The sequence below is a fragment of the Parus major genome, chromosome 4, assembly GCF_001522545.3.
Source record: "Parus major isolate Abel chromosome 4, Parus_major1.1, whole genome shotgun sequence".
Taxonomy (NCBI): Eukaryota; Metazoa; Chordata; class Aves; order Passeriformes; family Paridae; genus Parus; species Parus major.
This window is the reverse complement of record NC_031771.1, coordinates 60104019-60130011: the sequence shown is the minus strand read 5'-3', so window position 1 is coordinate 60130011 and position 25993 is coordinate 60104019. Positions and strand designations below refer to the sequence as shown.

General features: G+C 41.1%; 1 long non-coding RNA gene across 1 annotated transcript; it reads left to right on the top strand.

Annotated features, from left to right (window-relative positions):
* The first annotated feature begins 1279 nt into the window (after positions 1-1279).
* Positions 1280-25683, top strand: LOC107203073. Its single transcript, XR_004496983.1, has 5 exons — positions 1280-1892; positions 4189-4408; positions 5526-18690; positions 19055-19097; positions 20083-25683. It is a non-coding gene; the product is annotated as an uncharacterized LOC107203073 (long non-coding RNA).
* Positions 25684-25993: the final 310 nt, after the last annotated feature.

Genomic DNA, 25993 nt, shown 5'->3' with positions numbered 1-25993 from the left:
AGTGGCCTGCTTTGATAAGCAGTAGTGTAGCTTATGCCCCTATTCCTTACTAAATTTAACCTGCATGAAAGATGGAACCAAATTTCTGGAGGTGGCTGGTGGCATATCTGTTTTATGCCTGTCTGCAGATACCAGTGTTGCTATCAGGCATTTCCTTAATGGAAGGGGGCATAACTGCACAAAACAAGTGCCTTGAACAGTTTGAATTCGGATGCTCTAAGACAACGCTTAAACAGAGATGTCTTACTTCTGCTTGGCATTCGCTACTGCTGCTTCCTGAGGTAATGTAACTGAGAATTCAAACATCTTCAGCATGTCTTTTTGGTGTGGCATCATTGGAACCTAAAACTGTAGCTGAGGTTCAGAGTGCTGGCTACACAGATTTCACCATAGGCTGAAAAGAAGTTTCATGTGTTAAAAATTAATTCATATAGTGACTTGAGTGTGTAGGCGTTTGTTGTGCTCACTGCTGTTCAAAAAGCTTTGCAAGTTGCCTTCGGTTTCAGAGAAAGATTAGGTTGTTTTCACTTTAGTATCAATTTAGTATCATAATGGGGAAATTTAATGGTTACTGGAGTAAATGTTTACATTAATATTACAGTTTCACACATCTCCCAGTACAAATGAAGATGTGTAACCTGCAATTGAAGAAGCTATTCTAAAAAAAACAACATGTGTTGCTCTGTTGTAACATACATCTGAGCAAGATTAGGTGTGTAGTATCTTTGTTGTCTTTGGCTCTTTCAATTTAAACCTCCAAGAAATCTGGAGACTCAAACCTTTGCTAGGGGAGTTCTCTCTGAAGTGAAGTCACGGAAGTATTGATTTGAGATTCTCCTTTCTTCTTCCTGCCCACCAGAAAAGACTTCTAAGAAGAATTCCAGTTTTCCAGATTTTCAGTGCCTTCCTAATGGCCAACAAGATCTGTCAGCTGTTACCCTGTTTGTCATTTTGTTAATCAGAAAAATACTGTATTTTGTACTGCTGCTACAAACACCTGATGTAAGTGAACTGTCATTGAAAGGAAGATGTTTTTTCTCTTCTGTTTTCCCACTGAACAAAGAAGTAGCAATGCCAACCCTATTTTTTTGGGGGGGGGGCGGGAATGACTAATTTCTGTTCTTCACAGGTCTGTGTATTTAGTTTCAGCTTTGCTGCTGCTTTTAGGAGAGTTGGGCTTCTCTTCAGTGCTTAGAGATGTGAAAGAAACTCATCAATGTACTCTGGATCAACATACCCATGTCAAAAAACATGCCAGGTAAGCCTATGTTTTCCTGTAACTACTTTTGAGCTTTTTACTGGTTTGCTTATAGAGGTAAGTATAAATGGGATTTTTTAAATGGATGGTGTTGATTTCTATCTCTCTGGAAAACCAGAAGAGTTCTATTGATTGTGCCCTCTCTGATAGGTTCTTCTCAAAGATGTTTTAAAACCTACTAGTTTGATTGTCTCATTTTAGAATGGCTTGAACTGGGTTTTCGCACTTGAATCACAGGTCCATAGCCTTTAACATTGCTTTTTCTTGAGAAATAAGCAGTCTTTTCTTGTGTTGTTATTTGTGCCTTGGGCAGAGTTGCCAGGAGAGCAGAGGGTGTGTAGTGTGGATGTTTCTTTAACCTACCTTTTCCTTCCAGTATGTCTGTGTTGCAGAAGTACAGCTGTCCACAAATCTGCATAGAGGGATCCACTGGACACTTCTTTTCTAGAAATTGCCCAAAGACAAACCCTCTGCCAGTGAGAAGCATTCAGGAATCTCATATCAACTTTTAACCTCCCTTTCCTTCACCATTTTTTTCTGGAAGCTGAACAGAAAAGTAAAATGAAGATCTCAGACAGTGCTGTAATACCCATAGGCTGACAATTTCAGACTCATTAACTTGCAACATGACAATGTAAGGTTTTCACTGTAAATAATACTTACATCCAGCTTGCTGTCAATGAAGAGAGGAAGCAACGCACAGGTGCAATATCTGTGAAGAAAGAGACATGTAGCATTAAATGGAAGAATAAATAAAAATCTATACTGATATACTCACAAATTATTATCACTGATACCACATAAACTAGCATGCATTCCACACCAAATATGTCACTCAACCAGCATACACAAGTTTGATTTTCCTGAGGGAAAGATGTCTGGACTTGTTTTCCCATTCTTGTTTCCCCTAAACAGCCTGTTCACTCAAATCAAGTTGCTACAATGGCTGGTGCTGGTTTAAGGGGGGTGGAGGAGTTGCATGCAAGCAGCATGATGTTGTCCAAGGTTGTTTTCCTTGTAGCTGAAATACAGGATTTGAATCTAGGGGTTTGGAATAGAAAAGCTGCAATGCCAAACTCATCAGACCAGATGTGTGTATTGCTGCCTGCTGTTGCTTCAGCAGATTTTATGCTTCAATCCACTCATCTGTATCATCTCTTGCGGGAGTGGTTCAGCTGGAAATTTATAAACAGCAAAGCTCTCTTCTTCCAAAAGGGAGGAAAACATAGGAATCAAGTCACTTGAAGTCAAATATTTGACCATACGTACCTTGTGTCATACAGTCTGTCTTCAAGACCTGATACAAGTTTTTGTCCAACTATTGCTTGACTACTAAATAAATTCTACAGTATTGCTAAAGGCAGCTAAATTGAGGTTTTCATGTTTTTTGGATGGTTTGTTTTGTATTAAGTTGAGGGCAAGTTAGATATAACCAGCTTGCAAGAGAGGTCCTCTTGGCACAGTCTTAACAGAGTAACGGGGAAATCCAAGTTTTGAGTAACGTTACATCAGTTTCTTCACTTATATATGTTGTTTGTATCAGGCTATGAGCTCTTTGCTCTTGTGAGTGAAATTTTAAGGCTGGAAGCAATCAGAGTTGTGTAGACTTGCTGACTGAAAGATGTGATGGCTAGAAGGATTGAAAATAGGAGGGGAAGTGTTCCCTGGTAGCCTAGTACCTAACATAGCAACAATACTGTTGCCTTTATCCTTTAATGCAAGGTCACCTCTGAGATTTCTTAATTTGGTATACTCTTACTTTCTGTAACAGTCTGCAGATAAAGTCCCTGTGTTCTAGTTAGCAAGTAAAAAAACTTTTCCACTTGAAGAGAGAATGAAAATGCAGTTTGCTGGCATTTATCTTATATGGGCCTTCTACCTTTCCCTTTTTCTGCCATCAATCTGTCTTAAAAGCTTTAAAAGGTGATGTCTTTTTCCTTCTTAGACTCTGAGTTCAAGTTTGAAAAGTCCATTTGAAGAATTAATGAACCTTTTCAGTAATGTAATTGTGGTGCATATCACTTGCCCAAGCCATTTTGTGGTCTAAAGTTAAATTCTTTCTTTTATTTATTCTACTCAGCTGCCTGTGAGCCTTTTTGTCATTTACATTGGTCATGCTTGTGTATTTTCCCAGGTGGGGAAGCTTTCTGAAGGTAGTCTTGCAGAAAATCTTACCCTTTTTGTATCATGAGTTATGCTTCTTGAGTCAAAAGGCATGAAATTGTGTATTGACTGGGAGAGGGGAGGGTTATTAAAATAGTAATAGTAATAAAAAAATTGCAACTGCCTGCAGTATTGAAGTGTAATTATGGGAGGAGCTGGCTAAATAAACTGAATGAGTAAGACTAGAATTGTGAGGTAGAGGGCTTAAGTCTGTTATGTGATGCTCCTTATTCTGAGACCTTTTATTTAACATGAAGCAAAGTAATTCCTGGAACAGCCTGTTAGAGAAAACCGTGAGGCCATCACTCAGCTTCTCCATACTGTCTTTTGCTGCTTTTTTAAGTGGTACAGAAGCATGGAAGAGTTATGTAAAAGAAGTTTCAGATGTTTATTAAATTTGCTGCAGAGCTACAGCTGAGGATATAATGCTAGATAAGGAGATAATGAGATGAGTAAGTGGAAATGCAAGAGTTAAGCAGGTCAGTGTTCTGACTGTGCAGCATGAGAGTCAGTCATCTTGCCACATCAAGACTGTTAATCTCTTCCAAGATGTTTCTTCATTTCAGTTCACATAGAGACCACCAGTGGTGATCATTACTGTAATCATTCTTCTAAAATCCATTTTTAGCCCATCTTACCAGTTGGTCAGTCCAGACTGGTCACAGCTGAGTTACTGGAGAGAGTTGGCATATTCTCATGTGATCTGAACTTTGTGTCCTTTTTTTTTGTCACTGTTAGCCTGATTTTTTTCCTCTTTCCTCATGCAGATGCCTTTTTGGACACTAATCTACACTTGTGCAACAGGAGTGTCATCGCTGCATGCCTTGGAACGTTGTAGGCGTAGGAGTCAGGGGCTTGAAAGGATTAGGCACTGGCAATAAATTTTGGCAGTGCCTTGGACTAGGACGTGCTAATCTGTACAACGCATGCAGATCGAATAAACATGGAAGTGAAGCCTTAAAAAGTTGAAGTCATTTCCACGCAAAGGTATGTCTGTCTTTGGGTTGGAGTCCTTTAAATGATGTGGTGGAGGGAGAGAGAAGGTCTGGCATGACCTGCTGCCGGTTTGCTTTTCTCATACCAGCAACATATGAGCCTGACATGGTCTGAAGATGTGGGTGAAGTATTTACTAAAACCAGTTGGAACCCAAATACAGTTTCAGATTGCAGTCTCCAGGCTGGCTAGCTGACTTTGTTTATTGCATAGTTTCTTTTAAAAAAATAAACCCAGCACCCCATATGTATTTCAATGGGGAGATTGTCATCTCTGCTTTGGATTTGGTTTTGATGTCAGTTAACACTTCATAATGTTTGGCTGTTGGTGACTTAAGCAATCTTGAATGTTGCTGTAATACAGAATCACCCAAACAAAAGTCACCCAATAAGGAAACAGTGCAGCTGGTTGAGAAATTGTGGAAGTGTTAGTGTTTTGAAATGACTGTGAGGAAAAAAAACCACCACCACAAAACCTAATTCTTTTGGGGTATAGCCTGGAATGCAGTCTGTGTGTTAGATTGCAGGAGATAATGCAGCATAAGTTTGAAAAACAAGCATATTACTTCAGTTATATGTGTAAATATTGATGCCGTGTTTTAATGTAATGATCTAAAATAGTTTTGTTCATAAAGGTACCATTGCTTTAACTGTGTAAGGCTTAAGCATTGCATAGATGTTACCTACTTCCCCTTTATTTTATTTTAATTTTTTTTCTGTTGTGGTAGTGTTTCATAGGCCTAAACTTAATAAGATATGCCATTCCATGGCTATGCTGAGCAAGTATTGTACTCTGCACAACTTCAGATGCCATATCTTGTATGATAACTGAAATTAGGTAGCTGAGGGTAAATGAAGAAGAAAAAAATTACTATTTTGAAGTAGCTTTAAAAAAAAATTTCTTCATTATAAGGTTTTTAGCAATTCCTTTTTGCATTTTAACTGGATTTGTAAAGCATGTAAAAAAGATTGTTGTAAATTATTATACAAGGTTTTGTGTCTTTGACTCTTTGGAAATGTGTTACTTTCTTTTGGTGAAATACTCTAATTTAATCACTTTCTTAAATGGTTTTTGCCCTAACCAGCTGACAGTATTTCTGGTTTATTGTAGTCCATGCAATCCAGTAGCTTCATCACTGCACTAAGAACTGGTCTTTCCTAGGAGGATTATTGATGAGGATCTGAACTGTGGTAGAGATGTCTCCAGGCTGACACTGATGGTCCCACATTGATGTACATCTGGAACAAGTGAGGCAGGAAAGATACAGTGCAACTGCAGTTTGACTCCATTTGACAGAAGCATCAGCACAGAGATGAAACAGCTTTGCCCCAGAGCTACCTCAGCTCAGTGTACCTCTGAAATGGAGTTTGAAACTGAACACTGACATTCAGAGACTTAAGTCTGTGGCTGAATTGTAAGCCTGTCTTAAGTCATGAGGATTTAGACAAGAACTGTCACTGGATAAAAGAAAGGAGAAGCACTGTGAAGCATTATACTCTTGCTTTGTGGCGATTTTTGTACTATGTGTTCTCTTCTAATCCATTTACTCTCACTACCTCCCAGATCAATCATCACGTTGATCTTTCTTGCTCCTACAGACCTTGTGGCTGCAGTTCCCTGGAAATATCTGAAGAGCAATGAGGTTGTGTAAGCAGTAATGTTCTCCTCAGGCTTTTTGACAGCAGAACTTCAAAGTTAATCTTATGGGGCTTAATTTGTTCACTTAAGATGTTACTTTGTACATGCTTTAAGTACCAGCACTGTGCTGGGTTCTTCTACATGTTTCTTCCCATGTGTGAGCAGTGACATCACTGAAAAGCAGTGGAGTGCCCTGTGCTGTTGTCAGTAACCTTGGTGGGGTCAGAACAAAGTAAAAAAACTCCTCATTGTTCTCTAAACAGCATTTGGTGAGAGGAGAGAGGAGGGGTCTGGTGTTTCTCTCTTATTCATTCCTGCCACAGTAACAGTATGTCCTCTGCTGGAGGAGGCAGTCACTGGGATGGATAGGAGCTGTAGATTTCCTGTACTAATCTTTTTGGTACTAATTTTCTGTACTAATCCTTTGGTAGAATTTCATGAATTAAGAAGCATGTATGTCACAGCTGTGGCCGGATTCCAGTCCAAACCCTTAGTGCTAAGTTTTCTATGGATTGTCTCACCTCTTGCTCCTGGCTTAAGTAAATCACTCTTTGGTTTTACCATATCAGGGGGTATCGGGTTAATCTGGTTGCTGTTTTCCATCATCCATGACCACATTTCTTGTTGGGAATAGGAACTGTGAAATGACCCTAAAACTGAGTATGACTTTTGTACTTCTAAAATAATGGTAGCTGTTATTAAATATTCTGTTTCTACACCTGAAAGGTCTTTGGTCTACAGATCACAGAACAGGCCAGTGGAGGGAATTTTCATCTGAAAGGTGTCATGAAGTTTAGCAGAAATACTTAATAAGTGAAGTGATGGGAACATTAAATGCTAATTAATGGTGTAGCTTGCATTTTGAGATCATTATTGCATGGACTGGGTACCTGATGCAGTATCACCATCTGATGCATGAGGAAGTGAATCATCATTACACGTTTTATGCCTAAAAAACTCTAAATGTGAAAGACCTCAGGTAGTTCAGCTTGGGTATAAATGATCTGCAGCAGTGATTGAGGACTGTATAGAATTGTAATAGTTTCTATCTGCTAGAAATTAATTTCAGGAAAGCACATGACTTGTTTGGTTCACTGTACTTTTGCTAATAGAAAATGAGAGCTTTCATCAGCCACAGGAAGTTTTGCATTGAATGAGGATCCTTGTCTCATAGCAGATGTACTTATTTGCATGGGAGTGAGCTGATTTCCAATGATCAGCTCAGAATGGATTCAGCAAATCCAGCTAGTACATGCCATTTCCTGCTGAGAAGTGTGGAGGGAGCTGAAATAATATGTGCAAACATAGAGAAAGGATAATGGATATATGTGAAGAGCTTGGCTGAGTATGTTTAAGCATTTTGGTCTGGTGGGATGTTACAAATGACTCAGACCCCAGGCAGGAATGAGTAAATAAAATATAACTAGAACCCGTTAAAGTTAAAAAGCAAAGCTCTGAGAGTGTAGTGAGACTCTCCTCACCAGAGGCTCGCCCACAAAATGGCATGTCCACCTTTTATATAGTCAAGGTGGAATCAGCTACATTAATATTCATGAACAGTTCTGATATGTCCTCCCATCGCCTCCCACAGTCCCTGGCTTTTCCCATAGCTGTAGATCTGGCTCCTCCCAAGGTCTGTCAGTCCTCCTGCCTTTCACTGGTGGAGCCTCTGTCACATCTTGATGGCTGTGCAGTGTTACCCTGCCAGGCCTCCTGGCACACTGTGCCCCCCACTCACTGCTGCCTCCTGCAAGGGACAAGTGTGTGTCCCCCCCAAAATGTTTTGACAGCCCTGTCAGCCAGAGCTGCCAGGCAGTAACCGCAGAAAGGAAGGGGAGGATTGAGGGGAGAACAGAAAATTGGAACCAAAATTGGAACCAAAAAACCAAATTGGAACCACAGAAGTACATGTCAAAAGAGCTGTAAACCTTAACAGAACTTCCCACCATACTTAATAACTCCTCCTAATTTGCATTAGCCAATCACTACACCTTATTCATAACATGGGATAACTTGTGATAGAATGAAAAGTTGCTTCTTAAAGCTGTTTAATGAGAATTTGCTATGAAATTTGACACTGTCTGGAAAAAAAAAATACCAGTTTTCTCATATCTTGGTCTTCAGGTGAGAAAATAATCCTCCGTATAACTAACAAGAAAGGATATTGGATACCTGATTTTTATAAGGAGTGTGTGGTGCTCTTGGATCACTGAACAGTTGCTGCAAATGCAGAAGATGATCAGCCATATCACTTGCTCTGTTTCAGCTAGAACTGGACTTCGCCAGGATTTTAAAAGATGTAACTATTTTTGTTTGTGATGAGACTTTGTTTAACTTGAATGGTTAAATTGCCTTTTCAGGGTCATGTTCACCTAGGTTCAATTTGGTTTGCCCTTTTCTGTGTAACCAAGGCAGAAGCTTGGTTACACTCGATATCCAGCTTTCAAAACATACTTCATCTGAATTTCACTGCTTGGAAACAAAAATAATTTGTGTGGTTCTTGTTCTTTTGGAGTGTGGAAGTTATGGCCTGCTTTTCCTCTAGGAAGAGTCACTGAAACACCCTTCCTCCCTTTTATGGTGGCATTCTGGCAGTCCCTTGTTGGGAAAGTCACCCAGGAAAGGACATACTCTGCTTGTAAGTGAGAGTGGTGTGGCCAGTGCAGAAGTTTGTGCTTTGTGGCCATGGGGACTTCCTGTTTTATGTTCACTGTAGTCTCCCACTGCTGTTTTCCATTGCCAGCACTAGATTTTTAGGGATCAGCATCAGGGATATCTTAAATATTGTCCAAATTTTAAATAATTTCCAGTTCTTTGTCCCTGGCATGTCATGGTTGGTGTTTCAGTGGACATACCTCAAAGGACAGATGAGGTTTTTGAGCAGAACTTAGATGTACTCTCCAGGGAGAAAAAAAAAAGGTGGTGAATTTTCATGTACCAATAAAAGTGCAAATGTATTTTGATACTATTCTTGTCAAAATAAATGTGACAACCAATGGATTCTCAAAGAGTTCTGACTCATTAAGGCAATTAGTCTGGAGTGCTGCTAGCCAGGAACCGATTAAAATAAAAACCAGATGACAGATTTGTTTTACAAGTCTGGCTTAAGTTTTGATTGCACTGCTCCCTGTATTGGTTAAGAAAATCAATGTTTAGCAGAGATGGATAGCTCTAGAGAAAAGTCCTGGTGCAGCATTCTGCTCCTGCTGGCAGTGCTTTCAGAAGACACAAGGTGGCAGTCGGGGAAGGTCTGCATCCAGTGGCCACTAGTAATCAGGAAAGGCATCTTGCAGAGGTTTTTGGCTTCACTTTCAAATTTTGATTCTGAATGACTCAGTCTAGTTTGACAGTTCCAGGAGACAGACTGAGGCCACACCAGTTGCCAGATGCCAGCCGCTGCCACCCTGCTTGCCGTGCTGGTACATCAGCCCAAGGACAGGTGTGAAGTGTGGGCTGCAAACTTCTTGGGGATTGTGGTTTCTAGTGAGCCCTGAAATTCAGCAGGGTAGTCAAGTCTAGCACACGTGTGTTACAGCCTGGCCATCCTCCTAGATACTCTCTAGCACCTTTGCAATGCTGTTTCAAGGGCCCAGCTTGCTGGTGCGCTCTCAAAGTTGCTGTGCTGCCTGGCAATAGGTGATGATCATGGTTCAGTTTTACTGGGCTGGAGGGTTAATGACTTTCTCACTTGAATATTTAAAGGTTGGAGAGTCTACAAGGAGAGGTTTGATTCTGAAGACTGCTTTTGAGCATGCCAGACTTGAAGAGATTCATCACTGCACCACCACTGGCCAAAGGCCAAAACTCAAAACTGCAGTGCTAAAACTCTCCTCTTTCAGAGGGTGTCCTCTCCCACCACTGGTGGATGAGATGGAGAGCAACAAACAAACGTAAAAGCAGCTGTGTCTGGATCCACTGGGATCCTTCCACACTAAACAAAACCATAAGGGATCCCTTATGGGATCAGAGAGTCAAGGGGCAGGAGGAGTCAGGGGCAGGAGCTGGGTGTTCCTCTCATCCAGGGGTTTTTCAGATGTTTTTCTGTCCTGGCAAAGTTGCCAAAAACTGATGCCTGGAAAGTCTACCTAGAACAGAGTCTAGACAATGTTAAAGGAATAAATTGGGCATTTATTAAAAAAGCCCTGAAAGGATACAGCTTGGGCAGTACAAGAGCCTGGCTGAGGCTACAGCCAAGATGGACCATGGGTCACACATTTCCAGACTTTTTATAAAAGTTTTGGTCCATTTACATACAGGGGTTAATTGTCCAGTTACAGCTTCAGGTTATGAAGTCCCATCCTCCCAGACTGCTCTCCTCAATTCGCTGTTGTTTATACTTTTTAGGCCTGAAGCTGCAATAGTGTCCTTGATTCTTGGGCTGGAAAAGAATTGTTTTGTCTAAATAAACTGTGAGGAGAACTTGCTAACACTTTATATGAACTTCAGAATTATATTTTACACAGTACAGAATCTGGAAGACATGAAAGCTAAAACTTGAGGCATCACTTTAGTCAGAGGCTGAACCCAGGAAAGCTGTGTAGCAGGAATAGCAATAATTCAGGGCAAAAGATACTTGGGAAATTCACCAGTCCAGCCTCCTGCTGGAGGATCAGCTTTGAGGTGGGATCAGGTTGCTCTGGTCTTTATCTGGTTTTACCTTGAAAACCTTTCAGAACATACAGTGAAACACTCTGGGCAATCTGCTCACTGATTTATTTGTTTTAGTAAATTGGCATTCTATTTGTTATTATTGTTCATTTACTTTCTAGTCTTTAGATTAATCTTTCATGTTTCTGGTTTTACCAAGAGAGACAGAAAGTTTTTTTATGGCTTCTAAGGAAGTTCTGGGCAGGGAGTGGGGATTAACCCATGCATTGCAAGAGTTTCAAAGTGAAACAAAACAGCATTGCCATTGTGAAGCACCTGGTTTACATCAGTCTAGAGATCATGTTCCTGTGGCAGATTTTTCCTCTATGTGATGATAATGGTGTAGGCAGTGCAACCATAGTGTTTGTTTGTGGTGGAATATTGTGTTAACCTGGCATGTGGTGTGATATGTTTGTTAATACTGGCTGGTTTGTTGATGGGGAGCCTTGTTTCAATTTGGCTGCATCATAGTTGTCAGGTCTTTCCCTTTATAACCTACTCACTCTGTGCAAGTTACATTAAGGAAGTAATAAATTAATGGCAGTGGGCTTTCCCTAGCTGAAATTAGCTGTTGACCTTAGAGTACCATAAAGTACATCTGCAAAAAGCCCCTGCCAGTTTTCCAGGTGGGCTTGAGGAAGCCTCTGAGTGGCTTTTTGTGAGTTAATGTCCGGAGGAGGAGTAGTGGAGATGGTGTGAATGTTACATGTTTTGCTACAAGAGCTGGTAATTGCTTGAATGAGTGGACTTCCTGATTCAGAGGTAAAGAATGAATGGTCTCTCCTCACAGTTTCACATTTATTATAAAAGGTACTTTAGCAGCTTGGTGGTGTCTGCAGCCCCACGCAAGGGCTGCCTAGACAATTGTTTCCACTGCTTGAGAAAAAGTCCATCTGACGCACCAATGGGAAGTTGACACTTTCAGTTCATTAAAGTGAACATCTATGAGTGCATGTACTCAGCTGAGAATGTTTCAGCTTCTAAGAAGGGTCTGAAAAAGGCTTAAACTTCAAAAGCTTTATTGTCCAAAGGCACGGATTGTTACTGCTCAGCTCCCTCCTGCTGTAGCTCTGGGACTAATTGTGTAGTTGGTATTTGATTGTTGCAGCAGGTTTGCCGTAGTCCTTGACCTTGCTTTGTTTAAAAATCGTAATTAAAATGGTGGCTTTCTGTGTTTGCAAGGTAACAATGAATTTGGAACATGTAAAGGAACTTGCCTGGCTGATAGTTCAGTGAAGGGATCTTTACAGAGACCTGATAATATACTGATGTTTCACTTAAATTTAAATATTTTTCTGTTTTGGTCTCTTCACAGAGCTAATGTACCTGTCTGTATTTTTCCTTCAAATTGGCTATTACTGTGCTCCACTGGAAGGTGCCCCTGTAGGGGTTTTTCCCCCTCTATTTTCTTCTAATGGTTGCTCTGATGTACTCTAAGGGGACTTTTTAATATTAGAGTGTAATAGGATTAAATTTCAGCCACCAAATCTCTGATGTAAATCCTTTGGTAATGAGGGAAGCAATGGTATCAGCTTTTCTGGTATGGTTGAGAGGGCAGCACTGTTTGGCCCTATCTTGTTCTCACCTGAGATATTGCTGTCTAAAAACATAACTCTAGAGATATCAGTATCTGGCAGTAGTGTATATGGATAAGAACTGTTAGTGAAATTCAAGTCACCATTTTGGGTAAGCATTGTTATGTCTTCTGTCTTTGAAATACACCAGCTTTTTAGCTTTGGCATAGTTGTGGTTAAGTTGTGACAGGGTGAAATGACACTTTGTTTCTTCTTTGGATAGCAAGAGTTAGTGGTAATCCCTGAGAATTTTAATCATAGCTAATTCAGGTTCGAAGGGACATCCCCAGGTCATCTAGTCCAGCCTCCTACTACCTTTGGTGGTGTTTCATTTACTGAAGTGGCCCCTAATGCACTTTTTCTCTACTTTGGGTCATGCTGCACTTGCATAGACTCTGCCCCTACCTTTAGGGAGACCTGAGAGCAGACTTTCCCAGCCAAACAGATGTTTCATACCTTGGTGGGGGTTTTGGTCTTCTTTTCTCTTGGATCCATGTTTTCCTTACTGCTGAAATACTTCTTGTTGCATTCTGCACACCTTCCATGTTTCATCTACAGATAAGCTTTTATTTTCCTGCCTTCCTATGTGCTCAGGCATTGTCTCAGTTCTCCAAGTAGTCTGTCCCCACTTCCACCTCCTTACACTTCCTATTAGGGTTTGAGCTCAGTCAGGAATTCCCCCTATGCGGAGCTGGCCGCCTGCCATACTTGCTTGACTTCCTGCACATCAGAATGGTCTGTTCTGCTTTAAGAGGTTTTTCTTGGAGATCAGCTGGCCTCCTAGATCCCTTTGCCATAGCTGCAGTGGGATCCTGCCTGCCAGTTCCCTGCACAAGCATAGATCTGCTGTTCTGAAGCTCAAGATCACTCTTCTGCTACCCACCTACCTCACTTCTTTCAGGATCTTTAAATCACCCTCAGGACTGCTGCAGCCAAGACTGTAATCAACTTTCACCGCTTTAACTAGTTTATCTACATTAATGAGTAGCAGATTAGAGAGGTGCCTCTCCTAATTGACTTGGCTATATCTTTTATGAAGAAGGTGCCCTTCAGGATAACTCTCTGGGATTACTTACACCCTTCCTTGTTTCCCCCCCAGGCAGATACTGGCAGGTGAACCCCCACAGAGGGAGTCATAGAATCATTAAGGTAGGAAAAGGCCTCCAAGATAATGGAGTCCAACCTCTGACTGAACACCACCATCAACTAAGTCACAGCACTAAGTGCCACATCCAGTCATTTCTTAAATGCTTTCACAAATGGTGACTCCACCACCTCCCTGGGCAGCCTGTTCCAATGCTTAACCACCCTTCCAGTGAAGAAATTCTTCCTGATGCCCAGCCTGAGCTGCCCTGGCAAACCATGAGTTTCTGTCCACTTATCCTGTTTCTGACAGAAACAGGGCCTGCAGTCAAAAGGCTTCTCCTCTCAGCTGATGACAGCTGATTTCATCAACTTTCTCCTGGTTTTGGTGGCCTGTATCAGACCATCCATCCACCTGTCTGTCCATCCCAGTAGTGCGATCATGTAAACTATCCCACCCCCTCAGCTCCTAAAAATATCACAGTTTTGTGCCTGCATGCAGACTTCCAGTTTCTTCTGTTTTGCAGTATTTTTTGCAAATCTCTGATGTACAGGCCCTTCAAAGATAGCCCAAACCTAGAGGGTGGGAAAGGGAGAGTCTTGGGAAGAGAGTAGGGACACTGGCTACTATTTGTTCCTTTATTTTCCTTTTCTGTGGAACAGGTTATGGTGTCACAGTGTTAACCTTTTTGTGAAGCAAAGAAGCTGCTCCACTTGTGTAGGAAATGTAAGGAATGTAATTCCTGGGTACTGTGAATCCTAAGAAAATACCTTTCATAACCCCTGTCTGGGACAAGTGAGTGAGGCACACCATAGGAGATACAGACATTTCTGATCCGACTCTTTCATGCTCAACTTCTGTGACACAGAATGATGCTGATGTACGTCTTAGAGATTGGTCACTCTGTGATTGTTTTCAAATGAATTCCAGTTGATTTACTTTAATACGGTCTTTCACACACTTAATACACTTGCACAAACACACATTCTGTTTCTGTGAGAACTTCTGTTCAGCCTTCTTCAAGCAGAGTTTGCTTTTCTTCAGTGTTTTTCCATACAGTGGACTGTGAATGTCCGACAGTGGATTTTAGATTTAGTCATCAATGAAGAAGAATGGAAGGAAACTTTCTTCCTCTCTCCAAAGTAAGGGAGCAGAATCAGCTGGCATTGGCCCTGTACTTCCTCCTCTTCTCAGAAGCTGGAAGATTGCAGTTCCCACCTCCTACATCCTCATCTCTACTCAGATGTGTGCAACTATTGATGATTAGAAGTAATTTTTTTTCATGTCCAGGGTTCTTCAGGTGAATTCCACCCAGGCTGTGATAGCTCCAAAACTGACTATTTGAAGAGGAACTATCCTAGAACAATTGCTGGGAGTTCAGTGCGCACTTCCCCTGAGCACTTCTCCATAGCTATGGAAGTTACGATGTGCTCATTGGATGAGGTGTCTTAGTAACTTCTCTTTGAGGGGATTTTACTGTACGTAGTTTGAGAGACTCTTTCTTAGAGATGTGCTGTGTCCCTGGGCCATACAGCTGCTGTGAGCAGATTGCTCAGCTTTATTCTCTCTTTTACTGCACCTGCCTATATCCAGCAGAGTGTGTGTAGCAAGGCTTGATGGTGGTGAAAACATTGCAATAAAATGGATCAGTCTGGTGGCAGCTATAAAAGCTTGGGAAGGACTGCCTTGCTGTGTCATGTTATTGCATGCAGCCTGTCACACATGAAGATGGAAACAGCCTGTGATTAGTGGAATCCTTTTCAACAAGGAGTAGAGCTTTTGACATGCTTTGACAGGACAAGAATATCTTACTGCAATTTCCTCCATTTACCACTTATCTAAGGGCATGTATGTTTTGATGAAATCATAATTATGTTGGGTTTTTTTCTTGTTTCTGTTGCTAAAAATTTCCAGAGTAGTGTTTTGGGATCATTTTCTGATCTGTAGTGTAAAGAATGCTCTGTCCTTATCTGTTTGTCCCTTGTTCTATATGGGCACTGAGGCTTTACATGCAAACCATTGTTTCCTTTCCTCTTCTTTGAGTAATGTTTTTCATCTATTTTATTAAACTTCTGACTCCTTAAAGCATGACATGAGAAGTCACAGTGTACATTAATGGTGACAGTATTGTGGTAACAGGGTGTTTGGCCCAAAGTAGCTTTAAATACCCAGGTCTATCAAAGCATGCTTTGCCTCCATTCATTCATGTGTACACTTACTCTTCCACACCCACTGCTAGGTTGAGCTTTATCCCTTCCACTGTCAAGCCAACTTCACCCTCTGAGCTGCACTGCATTCTCTGATGCCCTGGAGGATTAGCTGTGTATCTCATAGCTTGTATCTCATATCTCCACTCCAGCCTGGCACCTGGGGTACATTTGTTGTCTATCTCTGATCCCACTCGGCACATCAGTCTCTGTAGAGGAGCACAGAGGTAGAGCCTTGCTCCTCAGTGTGTTTCTGCTTTGTCCTGTCTCTTACAACCCCTCCTCAGGGGCCAAGGAAGTACAGCTGCCAGAGAACATACCAGTGCCATGGGAGGTAGACCTGAAGCACAGTGAGAGTGGAATAAAGAGGCAGCCCAAACCCAGATGACTTCTCTGCTTACCGGCACGATATAGCTGTGCTTCGGCCTTGGTTCATCTCTTCCTCAGTTGAGGCAAATACAGAGCTTCTGTATTTCAGGAGATGAAAGATAGAATGTACCAGCAAAGAGAAAGGGTTTTTCCTGGGATTTCTTATTTCTCTGGGGCATGCCTCCATGTAGAGAATGTCTGATATACCAGTGTCTCCTTCCCTGCAGCAGTCTTGTCCCCAGCTAAGTCCACTGACACTTCCAATCAATCTCCTGGTTTGGATATGGTTATAAAAATGCAGCCGTAGCATGGGTGTGAAAGAGCTGAACTGATGCTTTGCTGAAGAGTCATTTCTTAACTTGGAAAGTGCTTGTACTTGGAATCCTAATAACCTTTCAGTGTTGTTCATGCTAGTAAACAAGCACCAATAAAGAAGTGGTCCAATAAGATTGTTTTGTTCTTAGATTGCACTTTTCATATACACATTGAAGCTGAGGGCATGCATGACATTTGTAAGGTCAACAGGAGAGTAGATAGAGTTAAATGAAAAGCTGAAAGCAGTAGTCAGTCAGTGTCAGAGCATGGACATCCCTATCTTACCAATGGATTCTTCTTTGTGTTCAAACCAGGGACCCATTTGAACACAGACTAAATTTTGTAGCAATAGTGAAACAGAGGTTGTTCATGTATCAAGTTACTGGTGTCTGTGTTAATATGGGCTAATCATTATTCCTAAGGAGGGTTTTCCTGTTACCAGAAGAAAAGGTACTTTTCCTTCTCTCCCTGCTATAGCTTTATTGTTTCACTTGAAACAGAAGATTTTTCAAAAAGCAGAGGGTACTGTGCTACCCTTAATACAGTTATGAATATGAATTTAAAACAAAACTTCATGTGATTCAAATGCAAAATGTGAATCTATTTGGAACTGTAGTCACATAACTGCATTGTCATCATAGTGATAGAAAAGAATGTTCAAAACAGATGTTTAAGAAATGTGTTAGTTATGCTGAAAAATGCTCTGTGTTTCATTTCTTACAGCATAGATCTGTCACCTGCTACAGAGGACTTTCTGATAATATTTTGACTTCATTATTTAGGTGAACTTTTCTTGTTTAATATTTTGAAAATTATAGGGAAAAGCTTTCTCATAATTTCCCTCTTCTAGCTGATCTTTTTTTGAAATGTTGCCCAGTTTTAAGCAAATGAAGCAGGTGAGCCATACTCCCATGTTTTATTTTTCAAGGTATGTGTGTCATACCTTGCCACATCAGTGGCAACTTTTGAGCTGGAGCAGATACAGAACATGTTTGCTACAGCTGGGGTTGAGGCCAATCTCTGCTCTTGACCATTTGGTTTCCAAACCCCTGTGGTGATGGCTGATATAGCTAATGCACAAATGGTATCCCACGAACAATTTCCACACCTCATTTGTCTTCCCCGCTGTGCAGACCTGCTTAAAATAACAGCATCCCTCAACCACAGTCTGGTTGTGGTGGCCTAACCCTGCAGTCATTCAAACCACCTTGGTAATTCCAGCACACCGTTCATGCATCGCTTGCTCATCTCAACAGGGGCATTCCCATGCAAAGCTCTGATGCTGACACTCGGTGTCTGTCTTTGTTCCTGTCTAGAAGGATTTTCATCCTTGTGTGTGGCCCCAGCTCCATGAAGCTGCTGCTGAAGTTCCCACTGGCTTCAGTAGGGTTTGGCATTCCCCAGTGGTTCTTTCCTTTTGCCTGTGTTTGTTCAGCATGGGTTCAGCTCTGGTTTCATGCTCAGCTCTCATCTCTAGCTGTTCCTCTTCCATTCTTGTCTCCTTAAAAGATAATAAAGGCACAGAAATAGCACTTCATAAAGTCTTCAGAGGGGTTCTTTTGTGGTTTCCTGGAGAGTCCAAGCTTGCGTCTTGCTTGCTTGTCATTTTTTTTGGTTTTTTTGGTTTTCTTTTTCTTCTCCTCTCTTTTGAAACTTGTATGCTGAAGGCTCAGCCTCACAGGAAACCATCTTTAACAAACCACAGCAGCAGAATTATCACACGCCCCCCTCCCCAAAACCATCTCAAAGATCACAAAAGTGGCACAGTTTCACAGCCCTAAGAATTTCAGCACTTTGCAGTGGGAATGCACATGCTGGGTAGGAAATCCCAAGATGTTCCACTAACTCTGCCTCAAAAAGAGCCAGTGCTCTTTAGGCTCATATCAATTCCTCTTAGAGTGTTGAGGTAGGTGTTTTTTCTGGGGTGAGGAGAGAAGAGGTATTGCTTCTACCTTCATCAGAGTGAACTCCTAAAGGGCAGGAGTTCTTGTCCAGGTTGTGTGTGTGCTGAAGAGGTCACCTGTTGATCATGCTGGGATTTTATTAGAGTGGACAAAAATTCAGCTGCCATCTGGAACCTTTTTGAAGTTGCCATTTGTTGTCTACTGTCATAATCTTTTTCTTACCCGTGCCTGGTGGCTTTTTATTTTTATCAGGATGTCAGTTCATGTAATAGCAGTGCAGAACTGGGGATTCCTTCCACTTACACTAGTGGTGCCCTGCTTTGGGAGTGTGCCAGGTATCCATATCCATGTTCTCTGTTCATCTTTGTCCTCCACAAGCCTTTATGGTTGGATGGAAGTTTTTTCCTGCTGAAAGGTAATGCTACCTGTCAGGCATCCTTTTAACATTCTTCTTCTGATTATAGGTAATGCTGCTATATTGGCTAGTAATGTACTGAGCACAACAAAAGATCACTGAAAATATCCTTCTCAGCAATGGTGAGTTTCAAATTTGATCACATTATTTCATTTTAAATACTATTTTTAAACAAAAAGACATATATCACTGATGTTAATGGTAGCTCTCCATGGGACCAGGAATAGCAAGATTTTATCTTTTCCCTTTCCCGTAGAAAACACAAGTTATGTTATATTCACTCTTTAGGATACTAAAGGACATTAATCACTCATTAGCTCTCCTTTATGATACAAAGAACCATTTGAACAAAACCCTAAAGAGGTACCATAGTAAGTTAGCACCAAGTCAGACCTGGAACTAGGAGTTACATAAAACATGTCTACCCTGACTAGCCCAGAAGTTAACAAGCATCTTTTTTTTTTTCCCCTTCTCTATTTTATTCAGGAATATTTGCACAGAAATTACAACATCCTCATGGAATAATAAGGTAACTTTTTCTGATAAAACAATGAGGTTTTAAGAAATTTTTGCATGACACTCCACCTTATCTATTGAAAGCTTCTCTTCCTGTGCTGTCACATTTGATTAATTTGTTTTTCTCAGAAATTTCAACTTTATCTGAATTTTCCAACTTTCCTCTGATTTATCCAACATACACATTTAATTTTCTGAATGGATGACACTCTCTCCTTTATTCTCAAGATTTGTAGAGAGTTTGTGGAAGGCCAAATTCTGCTTCTTGTGTTGACCACATAACAAATCACTTTTTATACTCTTTTTTAATTAGTATTTATTTCCTATAATAAATAATACATTTTTTGTGATCTCTTAAGGCCTGATCATTATGACACTGCTTTTTTTTTTTTCCAGTATGCTGAATAAATTACATTTCCATGAAGAGGTTTTCCTCTTCTCTAGTGTATTCTGTTGTTTCTCTATACCTTCTTGGAAGCATAACTTTTCTCCTCCTATTCCAGGAGATGGGAAAGAAGCTGTGTGGGTGTTGCAGGGCTGCCTTTCCTGCTGGTGCTTGTCACAGGCACAATCTCAGGTGGAGAGGTGGGGTTTGGTTTGCCTTCCCAGGGCAGTAATGAGCAGTGATAAGCTGTGAGCCCATGGGCAAACCTTGCTGACGTGGAGGACACCTTTCAGCCCTTGCTGGTTCAGGGCTGGAGCATGTTTGGAGATCAATGTTCTCCACATCCAGTGGATCCTCTCTCTCTTGTAACCATGGCAGCAGGTGGGAGCTCACATCTGTGTTGTGTTTGCTCTGGGGTCTCCACCAGAATTATCTGTGTCTTCCACAAGCTCCAAAGTCTCATTCTCTCTTCTGCTGTTAAGGAAAAGGACCAAAACAATTGAGTTTCACACTCATTGAGCAAAGAAGCTTAAGAGCTGTGATGCATTTAAGGGGAGTAAACACATTTTTTCCTATTTTTTTCTGCCTAATCCTTCCCCTTGACTTTTTGCAGAGTTTGTTGCCACACCTGAGAAACGCCCCACCACAGAGTTAAAGGTGGGTAGTTACTGTGTACATTTCTGTCTTGGACTAGTGGCTCATGCCAGAGTGAAAAAGGAAACTGTGTGAAAACATGAGAATCCCAAGGCAGGAGAAAGAAGCCATCTGTGTGGGAGAAGTTTGATTTGATGTAGTGAATGTAGCAGCCATGGTCTGTCATTTGTTCATGCTTCAGCACTGCCTTACATCTCTAAAGCCTTCACACTTCTGTCTCTGGGGCTCAGAAAGATGGTCTGAATATCATCTCAGAGCGATGATCTGAAGCCTGTTCATGGTTTGTACTTGTGCTGTCTGTGGTCCTGCATTTTTCAACAAGCAGCCCCTGGTCAGAGAGTGGACAAGCAGCACCAAAAATCTGTTCAGGAGAAATGGCACAACCCACATGGCTGTGTGATGGGGCAGACTGGCCACATGACTGCAAGACAATGTCTGGCACATGGCAGCTTTGACCACAGGTACGTAATTCAGTTTCTGGATGGGGAGACTGGGGGGAAAACCCAGAAGAATTTAAGAATCTGCTGAAAAGGAAAAAAACCCAAAAACTCTTGGTCCTCTGGCTGCACACTGAATGAGAAAAAAATCCTGTACACGTAAGAGTCCAAGTAACAAGCCATCAAAGAGGCCACTCTAAGATGAAAGTTTTTTTTCTTTTTCTGACATGAGGTACCAGTGATGAAAACTGCCAGAGGATGTCGCAGTCAATGACTTAAGGATGGAATTTCCACATTGCTTGTGAGTCCCCTTGGTTATACAGAGTGACGCCAGCCCTTTGGGGTTACACGAATGTTGATGGTTTTGTAACAGCCTTTAACACACAGGGATTTTATTTTGGACACCAGTACTCCCACCTTGGGAACAGATTTGAGTGACGTTCCACGCTCCTTTGCAGGAAATGTGGGAAATCCTCTCCTGTTCCTGTATAATCAGAGGAGGTTGGTGAGAAGAGGAGGCTCGGTTGGCTCTCTGGATGAATGAAACTGCCCCTGCAATGTTATGTTGCCTTGGTGTGTTCAGAGATGTTCTTTGGAACACTTCCAGAAGTGCACTTTATCTTCCAGAAATGAAAAGCTGTGTATGGCCTTCTGTGTTCCCAGTAATGCTGCAGAGATTTTGTTCCTGGTTTCTCTGAGCCAGCAGTAGATAGCAGGGTAATAACACAAGCAGATGGTATTTCTGCATGAGGTTCCTGTGGTTGGTAGTTTGCTTTTTAAATGTGAACACCTCAAGACGACTCCTGCTCTTCTGACTCACTGTGCAGACGTGTTTAAAGTTGTTTAAATTGGACCCCCCCAACCAACAAAATAACAAAAAAATCCACACCAACCCTTAGGTTTCCTCAGCCCCAATCTCAGTATTTCAGTTCCTGATGTTATTGGTGGTTTCTCCAGGTCAGTACTGAAATACATCAGTTGAGGCAATTCCTCTAATCTCTAGAAGGACTTTTTAACCTTTTATTATTTATTAGATACAATATCTGTCAATTTAAGTAAAATGGAGGTATTATGGTATTGAAGTGACTAATGGGATTCTAGTGCTGCACTTGCATTCCTGGGATGGTTTGAAAATCCATGGTCAAATAAAAGTTAAGCTGGATGGGGTGAGAGCTCCCCATTTCAGCAAGTTTTTGTGGCATGGAAAGTTTAAAACCACAATGTTGTAGGAAAAGTTTGTAGCTGTGGCAATGAACGCTTCTTTTTTTCTGTCCCCCCAGGTTTAATGATAAATACGTGTGTTCTACGCACACGCACGTGCGTGGCTGCTTGCAGATCTTGTTTGAATAAATGGAAGTGTTTGTTGTGATTTCCCAGGCAGCTGGTTGTCCTCAGGCTGTCGTTAACAAGGGAGCTGCTTGGCTTCCTGTGCGGTGTCCTGGCTGTCACTGCGCGTCGTGCATGATGAAATCAGGGAATTTCAGCGAGCCGGAGAAGGAAGTGAATGTTCTGTGCGCCTGCGTGTCATGGTCCAAAGTACCGGGTAAAACTGGTGGGGTGAGGTGAGGGCACGTTTAGAGAACTGCAGGAAGCAGCTCCTTTTCTCAAGCAAATAGATGCAAAATCCCAGGATTTTCAACACTGAAAATCTCCACTGGTGGAGTTCTGTGAACCCAGCACAGCTGTGGTGTCTGCCTTCTGGCTCAGTGTGAAGCAAATGCCATGTTACACAGCTAGCAGGTGGTTAACCAAAGGGAATTTCACTTTGCTGCAGAGATGGGAAACCACAATACGTGTGTCTTCCTCCAGGCTATTCAGTGGGCATTCACAGAAAAAATCCTGGGTGTGGAAGATGTGAGGAACATAATAAAAAAATCAGGTTTAGGTTCCTCTAGTCCATTCAGAGACTCCATACAGCTCTGTTAAATGGGTGGAGAGGGATGTGCCACAGATACCTTTGAACTCTTCTATCTTTTTGTAGAAATACCAAGATACATGATTGGCAAGAGAAGTGGTGAGTGCCCCCTCCCTGAGAGTGTCCAAGGCTGGATGGGGCTTTGAGCAACCTGATCTGGTGGAAGGTGTCCCTGCCTGTGGCAGAGACTTGGAATTGTGTGGTCTTTAGGATCTCTTGCACCCCAAACCACTCCATGATAATCAGACTCTAGTCAAAGTATACTTGTTGTAGAGGGCACTACTGCCAAGCACCTTCACCAAAGGATGAGTATAGTAAATATAATACTATATATAATAGTGTTATAGATACATATTATATTATTGGCTTTTCACAAATATTAAAATGAACGTTACATGTATAAGGTTAGAAAACTTTGTTGTATTAATGTAGTTCCTTCTCTTTCTGTTATTGATGAAACTTAGAAATAGTGGTATGAAATATATTAGGCTGCAAAATGATATTAAAGCAAAAACTACTTTTGTTTATATAACCTAGAGACTGAAAAAGACAGTCAGAAATGCCCCCCTGCATTCTTAGATTATCTTATCCAGATGAAGACAGCAGTCCTCCAAGTCCTCCAAGGGAGGAATTTATTGCACCTCTGTTAATTTACCAATTTACCCAAGAAGACTGATCTATTGGGAAGGGGGTGAGTTAAAAACTAAACAGAGAGAAACTTAAGAGGAATGTTTGAATTATGTATGAGAATTTATGAATATGTAGTAGGGTTCTGTTTTTAAGGGACAATCCTTTGTTAGTAAGGTGTGCCCTTGGCTGAATGCTGAGGCACCTGGCTGTATCTGTACATTTTACTTTATTTCTATCTCCTGATTGTCTTTCAATTAAACTTTTTAAATTTTATATAAAAAAAATGGGAGCCTCATTTTTCACAATAGTACAATAGTAAAGCTATTAAAATTAATTCCTCAAAAAAGCCCCTTTTAAAAGCAGTGATACAAAACTGGAGGTTTTTGGACTCCTTGCTTTGTGCTGACAGTTCCAGGAACCACTCTGCTGAATGGCAAACACTAACCAAAATGTTTCTTCTGCTCAACTAAACTCAGTTAAAACTTAAGGCATTAGGAAAAATTATTTGAAGGTTGCTTGCAATTCAGAAAATATAACTGGTAATTTTTCAGGTCTTGGGTTGTTTCTAATAAATATTATAATTTTTGAGGGATTTTAAAAGAAGGAGGAAAGGTAGATGAATGACCTGAAGCCAACTTTTTCTGCTTGCTTTTTACCATAGGGACATCTATCCTTTCAATTGGATTGGACTTTTTGGTGTATTTTACAGAAATAAGTTGGGTAAAGAGACCTCTGGATCCAGAAGAGCATTACACAATGTTGGACACCTTGTAATTTCAGAATGTTCTTTAGGTAGTTGGGCTGCAGTAATGTTACATGAGTACCAGCAAATGATTTACAGTCATCAAAATGAATTGTGTTATCTACAAATCTGCTTTCTTGTCTCTCATGTGTCAGTTTCCCAGATACAGCTAGAGTGAACAGGACTAAAATCAATTATACAAACCCCCAGGCCAAGATGGAATTTCTGTTGGAATCTCCCAGAACAAGAAGAGGTAGAGAGCTTTCTTCCCTCTCTGTGTGTTCCAGAATATGAAACCTGAAAAGAGTCTAGGAGCAGCCTCTGACAGAGGGCAGTAACGAATAATAGACTGAGTGTGTATTTTTTCTTCTAATTTTATTTCCCTGAGGATTCCCCGTTGGCTTTCATCAGTTAGTGATTTAAAGACTTCCTGAGCCAGATCCTGTCATCCACACTCGTGCTTAAAAGCAAATAGACATTTCTTCCTTCAGTTCATCTGATCATTTTTTAATTCATTTATCCTTTTGCCATCCAAAACATCCCATGGCAGTGAGCTCCCAAGCCTGATTATAGCTTTTGTTATGAAATGACCTTTTGGGTTGGGTTTGTTTGGGGATTTCTTTTCACTTGATACTGAATCCCTGCATTATGAAAAGCAGCACGTACTAATCTTCCATTCACCACATTGCTCACTCCTGATTTGATAAACTTCAACCATCAGTCATTTTTCTTCCTGCTGAAGAAGTTTGAGCTTGTTTGATCTTTCCTTAGGTTAAAGCCTTTCTGTATCTATTTGGTTCCCTTCTGATGTATTTTGTATGTTGTCTTTATGTAATTTATTAGAAGGCAACTCAAGCTGTACAGTGGTGATGAGATATGGATTTATAAGTTAGCACAATGTCTTTGGTTTCTCTGTCCAATTCCCAGCTGCTTTTTGTCAAATGGTGCCTGATCCCTGCCCTGGTTTGTTCAGGGAGCTTAAAACTAACCTGGATACAGCCAAGGACTTAATGTTTCCTGAATGACTCACAGGAGATACTCTGCCTATGAGCTCCAGCTCAGACTGTGCCTGGAGTGGTGTGCCAATGCATATCAGTTAAGACAAGGGCCTGTGATTTTTACAGAAGCTGACTTGCCAGAGAGGGAGAGGATGGGTTTATATGGTTGTTATTATACTGTTCTCTCCAAGTTCCATGCCTGTTTTCCTTCCTTACCTCTCTCACCTCCCAAGCGATACAACTCTCAAGAAACGGAAAGAAAAATCTTCCCTAGAATTGTGTTTGTTTTTTTTCTGATTCCAAAGGAAAACACCCGAGCTCTGCTTCAAAATATCAATAATACCCAGTATTACAAAATCTTGAAGTGATTACAAGAAATCACTTTTTCTGATTTTAAGAAGAGGAGCTGAAACAAAACAGGAAACTGATCCTGACAGTCCAATGTGTTTTGCATGCATGGAATTAGATTTCAAATGCCTTCCCAAAATTACACTTGAGGGATGGAAAGTGCTGTGATTTTTGCAGCAACTGAGGAGTTTCATCATTGGCTTTTACTAGTTTGAACTGCTTTGGGGTTTGGGGGAATGCAGAAAAAAAAATAAACTTTAAAAATCAACTATATGTGCTGGTATCATTGATTCTATGAAACCTTTGGGCACCAGGTCACTTTTCAAGTGTACTGGAAAGTCCACATATATGCTAGGAAATGTAGGTTCAGAAAAGCTCTGGAAGGTGATAGAAGAAAATTACTGTAGTACTACTGAAGCTTTTAATTAATTTTTTGAAATAAGCTTAAGATGTTCTGAAGCACTAATCCTACTCTGAAACAGTTCTTTTTCCTTTTGGAAAAATTGGGAGGAAAATTTAAGTAATTTTTCAGCGTTACCACAAGTAAAGCACATTCTGCTGTTCCAGAGAGATGGCACAGGCTGCATTTATTATGTGGAAAAGAATAAAATACTATTTCAGACCAAACTGAAGTGGAGGGATAGCTGTTTTCACAGAATCAGAGTCAAGTAGGTAGGAAAAGACCTCTGAGATTGAGTCCAACCTGTGACCAATACCACCTTGTCAACCAGACCATGGCACTGAGTGCCACATCCATTTTTTCCTTAAGCATGTCCAGGGATGTGACTCCATCCCCTCCC